General features: G+C 39.2%; 1 non-coding gene across 1 annotated transcript; it reads right to left on the bottom strand.

Moving 5' to 3' along the window:
• Positions 1–7,087: 7,087 nt before the first annotated feature.
• Positions 7,088–7,158, bottom strand: TRNAG-GCC (transfer RNA glycine (anticodon GCC)). The gene has a single exon. It is a non-coding gene; the product is annotated as a tRNA-Gly (tRNA).
• Positions 7,159–9,565: the final 2,407 nt, after the last annotated feature.

Below are 9,565 nucleotides of genomic sequence, written 5' to 3'. Positions count from 1 at the left end.
TTAAAGACAAAAGGTAGCGGAAGTGAAACCAATGGTGTGTAGACTCGACTCAACCACTACAAAGATGCACTTAGGATGATTTACGCTATTTTTCTCTTTCGATGAAACTCCTAACTAAGAGAGTTGGAAAATGCAAATTTTATAGAAAACAACTTTCTTAGTAAAGAAAATCAAAGAAACAATTCTCTTTATCTTTCAAAGCATACAAACATGACCACTCCTTACGTGCACGAAAAACTCTTTTTCTTTCAAAATCCCTCCAAGCTATTTGAAACAAAACTTTTCAAAGCAGATGTTTTTGTATTTTCTCTTAAAAGCATATAAATCTATTTTAATAAAAATCAATCTCAAAAGTTATAAAATCTATGAAAACTTGACTCACAAGCAAATCAAAAAGAAATTTACTCTAAGCAAATCTAACGAGGAAAAAGCCTACAAAGATGATTCTAGGTTGTTTTACTTGACCACAATCAAGTCAAGGACCAGCTAATGCAGAATCAAAAGACCAGTCAAAACAAAACTCAAATCTTTTTGTCTTTTTGTAAAATGGAATTCAATACTTAATCAACAAGCACTTCGAAATTTGCCAAAGAGACCACTCAAAGGTAAGTAGCTCTCACAGGTAGACTTTATGACAGGTCCGACTTCTAAGAAGGCTGACAAAACCAGAGAGATCTAAGGCTTGACAACTTCTACCGCCAAAGTCACTACAATACCTACTCAAAAATCAAACCCTAGGGCTTAAACTTCTATGAAATCCACTAAAACACTCAATGCTATCGAAACAAGTTCAGGTGAAGATCTTTGACAAGAGACTATTGGATCTGGGCAGTAAAAACTAAGAAAAAGCAAAATCTAAGAGAAAAAATGCAAAAGATGGAAATTTCTTAATTTTTAGCAGGGGACGCAGGCAACCTGTTAAGCCAGGTGCGGGCCCGCTCTGTGCACACAGAAACAGTGCGTACAGGTACGCACTGTGCAAGACTCAGAGGGTGCGTCCTACTGAAAAAACCAAGAAAAACTAAATTCAATCTAACCCTAAGCTAACCCACCCAAAAACAAAGTCACAGAGCCAAAAACCAGAAAATAAATGACTTTTCTCAGATCAAAGTTGCATACAAAGGAAAAGACTTTCACATCAATGGATTCCCCAGTGGAGTCGCCATTTTGTCGGGCGGAAAGAGTCGATAGTGCGGACACAAATCAACCTCCCTAGGAGCCTAAGACTCTCTAGTGACAAACAAGACAAATAAGAGCGATCCTTCTCTAAACATGCATTTACTATACAAGAAATCAAGTGTTTAGATCCTACCTGTAGTCCAGCGCTGTTGTAGTACTCCAGCCTCGCCAATTCGGATGAGCTCCTCCTTCACTTCGAAACCTGCATCCACTAACAATCAAACGATTAAATAGCACTTGATAATCTCATAAGATAAAACATATTTAACATATAGACCAAGGAGTATATGAAACAACTCATAAACAACAAGTTATTGAGAAGAATGGACTCATTTGCATTAATAGGAAACAAAAGGAACAATTACAACCTGAGCCTTGGTGTTGTGCAAGTCCCTCCCAGGGTCCATCAAGAGTTCTCCTTTACTTTGACAAAGCTCACCCACTTCCAAATAGAACAAGCAAAGATGACAATCTCTCCTCACAAGCTTCTAAATGGGAGTCCTAATTCCTGCAGCATCTACCCTTAGAAATGTTTAGCTTTCAATCCCCCCTCCTTCTGGCCCAATGCCTGTATTTATAGTGTTCAAGAGGAAGTTAATCAGGTCCACCATCAATGGGATAATCCCCTCTTTGGATGGGATAGCTCCTCTCTTGATGGGATAAGTTCCTCTTTGGTAGGGATACATGAACCATCTGGAGGCGCTCAATACTCATCAAACAACCTTCTAGAATGCTCTAGAAATGACCACAAGTAACTTTTTAAAGATGAAACTTGCGCATTTTGACCTTTACAGGAGTACGCACCTGCCCCTTTACATACAGAGCGTCCAAGTACGCAGTTATTGTGAACATTAGGTGCGTACCCGCAGGCAAGGTTGAGAGAACCTGCGTACCCAGAGATAAATACATTTATAAAGACTTTCTCTCTCTTTTGAAGTTTGACATGGAGAGCAGAGGCTTAAGACTTGCCCAGGAGGATAGCATGACTGTTGATAGAGCCATACTAACTGTACATAGCCATGGTGACATTTTTTAGTGTAACACATGGTATCGGAGCAAAGGTGATCAAAGAGAAGAACAATATACAAAGGAGAGGAGATTTCGAATTTTTGATTTTTGGGCCGCGAGATTTCAGAGAAGATCTGAAAATGTTTGTGCAAAACTTTCAGAAAAAAATAAAAATAAAAATAAAAATTAAATTAAAAATTAAAAAAAAAATAAAAAAATAAATAAATAAATAATAAAATAAAATAAAATAAAATAAAAAATAAAATAAAATAAAAAATAAAAAATAAAATAAAATAAAAAATAGCATATCTAGATTCCTTGTGGAAAAAGACCCAAATTCAAAAAAACAATCAGCTAAATCGGAGTTTGGATGAGGGAGATATCATTGATTTAAAATCAGCCCTTTTTCCAAAAAAATTTGTGACGGCGAGAAAGATGAAACAGATTGGTGTGCTAGCCAAGAACCTATATGCACTTGAGGTACAAGATGCATGCAAAGCCTTAAGGAGCAAGGAAAAGGTTAGATACTTGGTGGTTGAGAGGGAGAGTAAATTACCTCTCAACATGCAGCACCAGAAGAAGTCTCAGACAATTTTGGAGGAGCCACAATTGGTGAAGTAGCTTCAGGAGGTTGTGGAGTAGCCACAACTGGAGAAGCCGAGAGGAGACCAAGTGGAGGCATCCACTCATAAAGAGACATCCAGTAGGGGGGAATTTCAAGCCAGGTGGGCAGAGGGATCACATGCATCCATACCTCCAGGTAGGAGGTGGGGCAGTGTGGAGTGATCGTCCCATGAAGGCTGGAATAGGGGCAGGATCATTGAGGTACCCAACCTCTTTGATTCGACTTTGCTATAGGAGCCCCGATGAGGAGTAGCAGGATTAGTTGAGTGGGTAGAGATAGATGTGGATGGAGCGGCAGAGATAGCTATAGTGCAGGAGTCCCAGGATTGTGTAGAGCTAGCAGGCTGCAACAATGCGACAGGCCCAGGAGTGTTGCACCAGTGCAGGATGGCACAGAGAGGTGTACAATGGTGCAAGATGCATGGAGTGTTGCAGCAGCTCAGAGGTCAGAGAAGGAGCACTTGTCAGCAGCAAGTATAGCTTCAGCATCAGAGTATGTTTCTAGCCCAACAGAGAGGTCAGTTGGGAGTTTTTTTTGTTTCTAGAGTTGTTGGAGCAACCACACTTGGTAGAAGTGTTGCATGCAGAACACTCCAAAGGTACCGGATCGGGTTTGAGTTGAATGTCTTTCTTTTTTAGACGGAGTATTGAAAATAGCAACAAGAAATGCTAAAAATAGAAGTGCTAAAAATAACACTGCTATAAATAGTAGTTTGGGTACCGATGCTGTATTGAACAACAGGGAATGAAAAATGGAAGTGCTAAAAATAACATTTCTATTTTTAGCAGTTTAGAATGGATTCCAATTTTAGTCAGTCCCTGGACTAAAATAGGAAGTAAAATTTGAATTTGAGCTTAACAGCTGTTTGAAAATAAATTAATTAATTCACCATGAGTTAATTAGTTGTGAAAAATCAAACATGAAGTCTATGTGAGGGCATGCAACAGTTTCTCCATTAATTGAGGAATTTATCCATCAGTTGAAGAGATAAGGATGAGTTCTAATTTGAGTTGTAATTAGTTGGCTCAGTTAACTAAGTCAGGTCTAGTTAGATTGATTTAAACAGTTTGTTTAAATTAAGTGAGTTCAGTTAGTTAATGCATGCTTGCATATAACTGTTGTTCTTCAGATAACTGAATATTCTCTCATGAATAACTCATGCATGTCAGTTTAGACAGAGACCCAATTCAGATCAAAGAAGAGATGGTGTACTATCAATTGGATGAAGTTTTTCCTATAAAGGAAGCTCATCCATGGAGAAGGATTTATCTCCTTTAGGATTGCGTAGTTGGATCAGAGGTTAGTGAGTGTGTGAAGAGGCCAATTCACACAAGTGGCTGCACTAGACCCCAACAAAATTACGCAAAGAAATAGGAGGCTTGGAGGGAAAATCAGGAGGTTTGAGAGAGGCCTTTGACTGTCTATGAGCAACAGAGGTATTGCAACGAGAGCAAGATAGCTTTTGAGCTGATTCTTTTTGTAACACTGGCTATATTTCCACTTGTATGATAATACAGAGTTGGGGTTTTAAGCTGAGGCTTTCCCCTGGTTATATCTTTTGTGTTATGTGTGATTGATTTCTCCATATCAGTTATATGTGTTCTTATTGATGTAGCTCATGTTCGATTAAGCTTCTGCTAAATTGGTTGTAGAAGTAGATCAAGTATTTTTCTTTAGTCTATTGCATTATCAGGTGATCTACAGGTGGGAATTTCTACAGTAAATGTTTGCATTAATATTTCAAATGCTTCTTAAGATTGATTCAATAAATTTTAAAGTTTATCTTTAATTAAGTTTCAGTTTTCAAGGCTCACCGTGAATTTCACCTAAATATCATAAAGATGAAATCTAGCATGATAAAATGAAATATTTTCTTATCAATGAAAATCTATGTATGGGAGGGAAGAAAAAAACAGTAATGAAACATATAAAATGTAGTAAACAAAATTTTTTAAGTGAATTTCCCTAATGAAACTGTTACAAATTCCAATTTCACACAAAAAACCCTAAATGCAATGTAAAATGCAAAATGACGAGATTTTTCTTTTCAATCCTCTTAATTTCTAAATGAAATGAAAACTAAGATGCTTGTTAAATAACTAATGAGAGAAACCACACATAATGATGACTGTAGTATCAATTTCTTCAAACAATCAATGATAACACAAAAGTTCTTCAATGACATAAATGATGAGAATAAAGAAAAATCCAAACAAATTCTTATCAAAGGCTATCAAAACCAAAAGAAAAGTAAGTGAAGGATTTTCAGAGAAAAGGACACACTTAGTGACAATGGGAAAACAAGATGGACCAAAGAAAATCATAGAGAAAATATTTTTTTTGCATCTTACAGGAATCAATGCACTTGTAGAACAGGCACTAGTACTCTACAACACGGGTACAAGGAAGGATAGGATGTGTTGAAGCGCTTTGTCTCCATACCAAGGGGTGTGATGAGGCATATCCAGCCAAAATATGATACAAAAAATCAAATCAAGCTCCAAGAGGTTTTCTTGGGGTCAATCAAGGTCCAAGTGAATCAATCAAGATTAGCTTAAGAGGTGAAAAAGGAACTAAGTTCAAGGAAACCATTAAGGGAAAAAATCATTCCCCAATATGGTCACCAAGTTGTTATGTGGAATTTATGATTTTGGCCAAAGGTGAATTCCCTAGACCTATTGGATAGGTCTAGAACAACAAAAGACAAAGAATATAGAATTTTCCTTAGAGAAGCTAGAGAATGGGAAAGAAGCCCACCTCGAATTTATTGCAAGATTCTCATTCCTCCTCACTTGTAAGCTCCAACTATAGCAACAGGTTATATAATTAGAACCTGGACACATGACTGAAACAAGCAAAGGATCTATGACAACCAAGTAGCATAATCTAACATCTTTGTTCAATGAATCAGCAAGGCATTGAAATACATGAGCATAAACATAATATAACACATATAGGAAAAAAATATTACTCTTTGTATTAATAGAAATAGGAGAGAGTTTACAACCATAAATAGTATTTGATCTTCTAGAAGTCTCCTCAAGTTGACTTTTCCTTCCTTGCCACAAAACACACCTTAATATCAACCCTAATGCATGAAGATGATGACTCTTTTAGGTTCAAGGAAGCACTATAAGGGAATAATAAATTTCCAAAATCCAACCCTAATGCTATGGATGGCAATAAATTTGTAGGAGAGGAATGGCAGTTTAGGATTTTTCATAATGAGCTTGAGATCCACTTATGATGGGAGGAGGAGCTCAAGGGATAAGAAGTGAAGTCTCCAACGAAGGATTAGAAAATATTCGAGCTCTTATCCTTGGTAAATAGTTAAAACAACCCTTGGAAGCTTCTGGAAGAGGAAGCTTTGGAATATTTTTTAATTTTCCCGAATTTCTAGAATCAACGCACATGTAGAAGGGAGTAACAAGTGCTTATCATCATTGGTGAAGAATGTAGAAATTTTGAATAATTTAACACATATTCACAGAGATTATCCTGATCATACAATTATAAGCGGAACATGTATAATACATAATGTCCTCTACGTTGATCATCAATTTACAGAAGCAGAAACATTCACAGGCACACATAGAAGCATCAATCAAACTCATAAACACAGTATGTATCCCGGGGAAAGCATCTCGCTAAAAACCCCAACTATTTGTATATTATATTGATTGAATCATGTAAGATTACACAGCATAATATTTCTCACAAGTATCTCCACCTGTTACACACAATACAACTAAGATCTGATCTCCAAATCTATTCCACTGCTTGCCTGCCTCCACTTCTCAATACCTGCTCAAGAACTGATGAGAATAGCTTCCCAAACTCGTATTTCACCTCAAAATAATCACTCACACTTTGTTGGACGTGAGCAAAGGCTACAATACTAGGCAAATATGTGAGCAAACTCATTGGCATACTCAATCCCTTGATTGTGCAAGATCTGGTGCACAACTATAGTCACAACTGATAGCAATCTGATTCTCTAACACCTGTCCTTGCTGAACTGAACATGCACTGACATGCAACTGAGTTAACTGATGTATTCTATAGTTGTATTATGAGTTAATAACTTGTGAATTAATTAATAACTAATTCACCCAACTCATCTCTAGTCTATTGATCAGTTAGACTAAATACAACCAGTTTAACAAAGCTAAACTGAACACAACTCCATCAACTGCACCTCTAGTCCACTAAACTCAACTCACTTGAGTTCTAACTGAAGTCCTGCATGCATTCTTTTTCATATTCCATGTGAAGGGCGGGTAGCGGGGATCGAACCCGCATCTTCTCCTTGGCAAAGAGAAATTTTACCATTCAACCATACCCGCATTTCAATTATATGAATATCTATATATTCATATAATTGAAATGCACGTATTTCCCTCTGGGATCTGCATGTACCACATCCGTAGCTCATCCTAAAGTGCTCCAAGAGAATAAGATCAAGTTTATAGTCCAAATATTATTATGAGACAATAATATTTGACTTTTCTATTTTTGACAGCTAGTCTAAAAATAGACTTTGATTTCTCACACTGTGATCACTCACACTTTCATCAAAAATAGAAGTCCATCTATTTTTCCCAACTTGACCAATCATCCATAAACAACAACCTACAATCCATAGACATGATCCATATGTCTAAAAATAGACATAGTCTAAAAATAGACTTGCGCCAAAAATAGCCTGCGGACCCACTTAGTGAAGGCGACTCTTTTCACTAAGCTCCATCATCTTGTTGCACTCTCAACAAGCATTTCTTGTTGCAAACTTTTCAACACTCCCTCTCAAAAAGAAAGGCTTCCTCTCAAACCCAATCCTGAAACTCTGGAATGTTCTCCATGCAACACATCTGGCCGGTCCACTTGCTCTGTCATCAAAGTCTCTGACTGTTATTGCCTCTGTCGACTGAAACTCTGCATCTATGTGCTCTTCAGTATCTGACTGCTCTAGCCTCTGTCATTTTGATCTCTGACTACATCTGTGCTGCTGCTGGTTCTATCTCCCAGCATTGCATCCGCACCGCACCTCCCAACTGACCTCCCTGTTGGGATAGAAACACCCTCTGATGCTGAAGCTCTACCTGCTGCTGAAAATTGCTCCCTCTCTGACATCTGCACTACTACAACATCTCCATGCATCTCGCACCATTGCACACCTCTCTGTGCCACCTAGCATTGTGCAAAACACTTGTGCCTCTCGCTTTGCTACAGCCTGCTAGCTATGCGCTGTCCTGGGATTCCCTGCACTGTCGCTCTCTCTACCGCTCCATCCGCATCTGTCTCTACCCAATCAATCAGTTCCTGCTACTACACATTTGGGGCTCCCGTAGCAAGGTCTCATCCAAGAGGTTGGGTACCTCAAGGATCTTGCCCCTCCTCCTTGGGACGATCAATTCACATTACCCCACCTCCTACCTGGAGGTATGGCTGCATGCGATCCCTCAGCCCACCTGGCTCGAAGTTTCCCCCTACTGGAGGTCTCTGCATGATTAGATGTCTCTACTCTATCTCCTCTCAGCTTACCCTGTTGTGGCTCCTCCACAACCTCCTGAAGTTGCTGCACCAATCGTGGCTCCTCCACAATCATCTGAGACTTCTTCTGGCTCTGCATGTTGAGAGGTAATATATGCTCCCTCTCAACCACCAAGTCTCCATCAGTTGCCTCGCCGCTCAAGGCTTTGCATGCATCTTGAACCTCAAGAGCATACAGGTTCTTGACCCATGAACCAATCTGCTTCACCTGTCTAGTGATGATGTGTCTAAGGAAAACCTTTCCCTTACTAAAGACCACATCATAGCCCCTGTCTTCCAACATCGCGATCGACACCAAGTTTCTCTTCAGTCCTAGTACATACTTGACATCGGTCAAGGTAAGGTGAGCTCCATGCTCCCTCTGAAAAATAACCGTGCCTACACCTAAGATACTATACTTCTCATCATTACCCATCCCTATGAGTATCTGGAGATATTTCTCCTCCAAATTACTGAACAAAATTTTCTCACCGGTCATGTGGAAAGAAGCTCCACTGTCAAGAAACCAACCACTTCCCACCATGGATGAAACCATGCATGCGAAGAGTGTGAAGTCCAACTCAAACTGTGAAGCAAGTGAGGCTGCCTCACCTTCAGATCCTTCCCCGAATCCCTTCTTGGACTTCTTCTTTGGGCAATTAGTAGCATAATGACCCAACTCATGACAACGAAAGCATCTCACCTTCGCCTTGTCAACCTTCTTCCCATCACTTGAAGAACAAGATTCGGAAAGAGAAACCTTCCCCTTCCCCTTCTTCGCCTTTCTCACTAAGGCACAGTTCTCCTCATCATGCATAGATGAAGAACTGTCTCTGGTGCACCGTCTAATCTCCTCCTGCATCAAATCTGACCATAGTCATTCCCAATTTGGCAGTTTCTCCCTTCCATTCACCGAGTCTTGGTAGCTATGCCAACTCTTAGGAAGGTCAAGGAGTGCTAGACTCACCATCCTCATCCAACAGTCACCCCCACACTTCCCAGTTCATCCCGACATTGGGTGAACTTCGTGAGATACTTGGGACATACTGTCTCCATTCTCACACTGAATGTTTCTGAGTTTATCTCTTTCTTTGGAATTAAATCCGAATTCCACCAGCTCAAAACTCAACCACTTCTGATCTAAAATTCGTGAGAACAAAGTATTTCTTGTACAGAGATCGACTGTATGGGCATTCACCGGATATCTCACCTTCCAAAAGA

This window comes from Pinus tabuliformis, chromosome X (assembly GCF_031772625.1).
Source record: "Pinus tabuliformis cultivar Carrire ecotype Pingquan chromosome X, CPIR1, whole genome shotgun sequence".
Taxonomy (NCBI): Eukaryota; Viridiplantae; Streptophyta; class Pinopsida; order Pinales; family Pinaceae; genus Pinus; species Pinus tabuliformis.
This window is presented reverse-complemented; position numbering and strand designations above follow the sequence as displayed.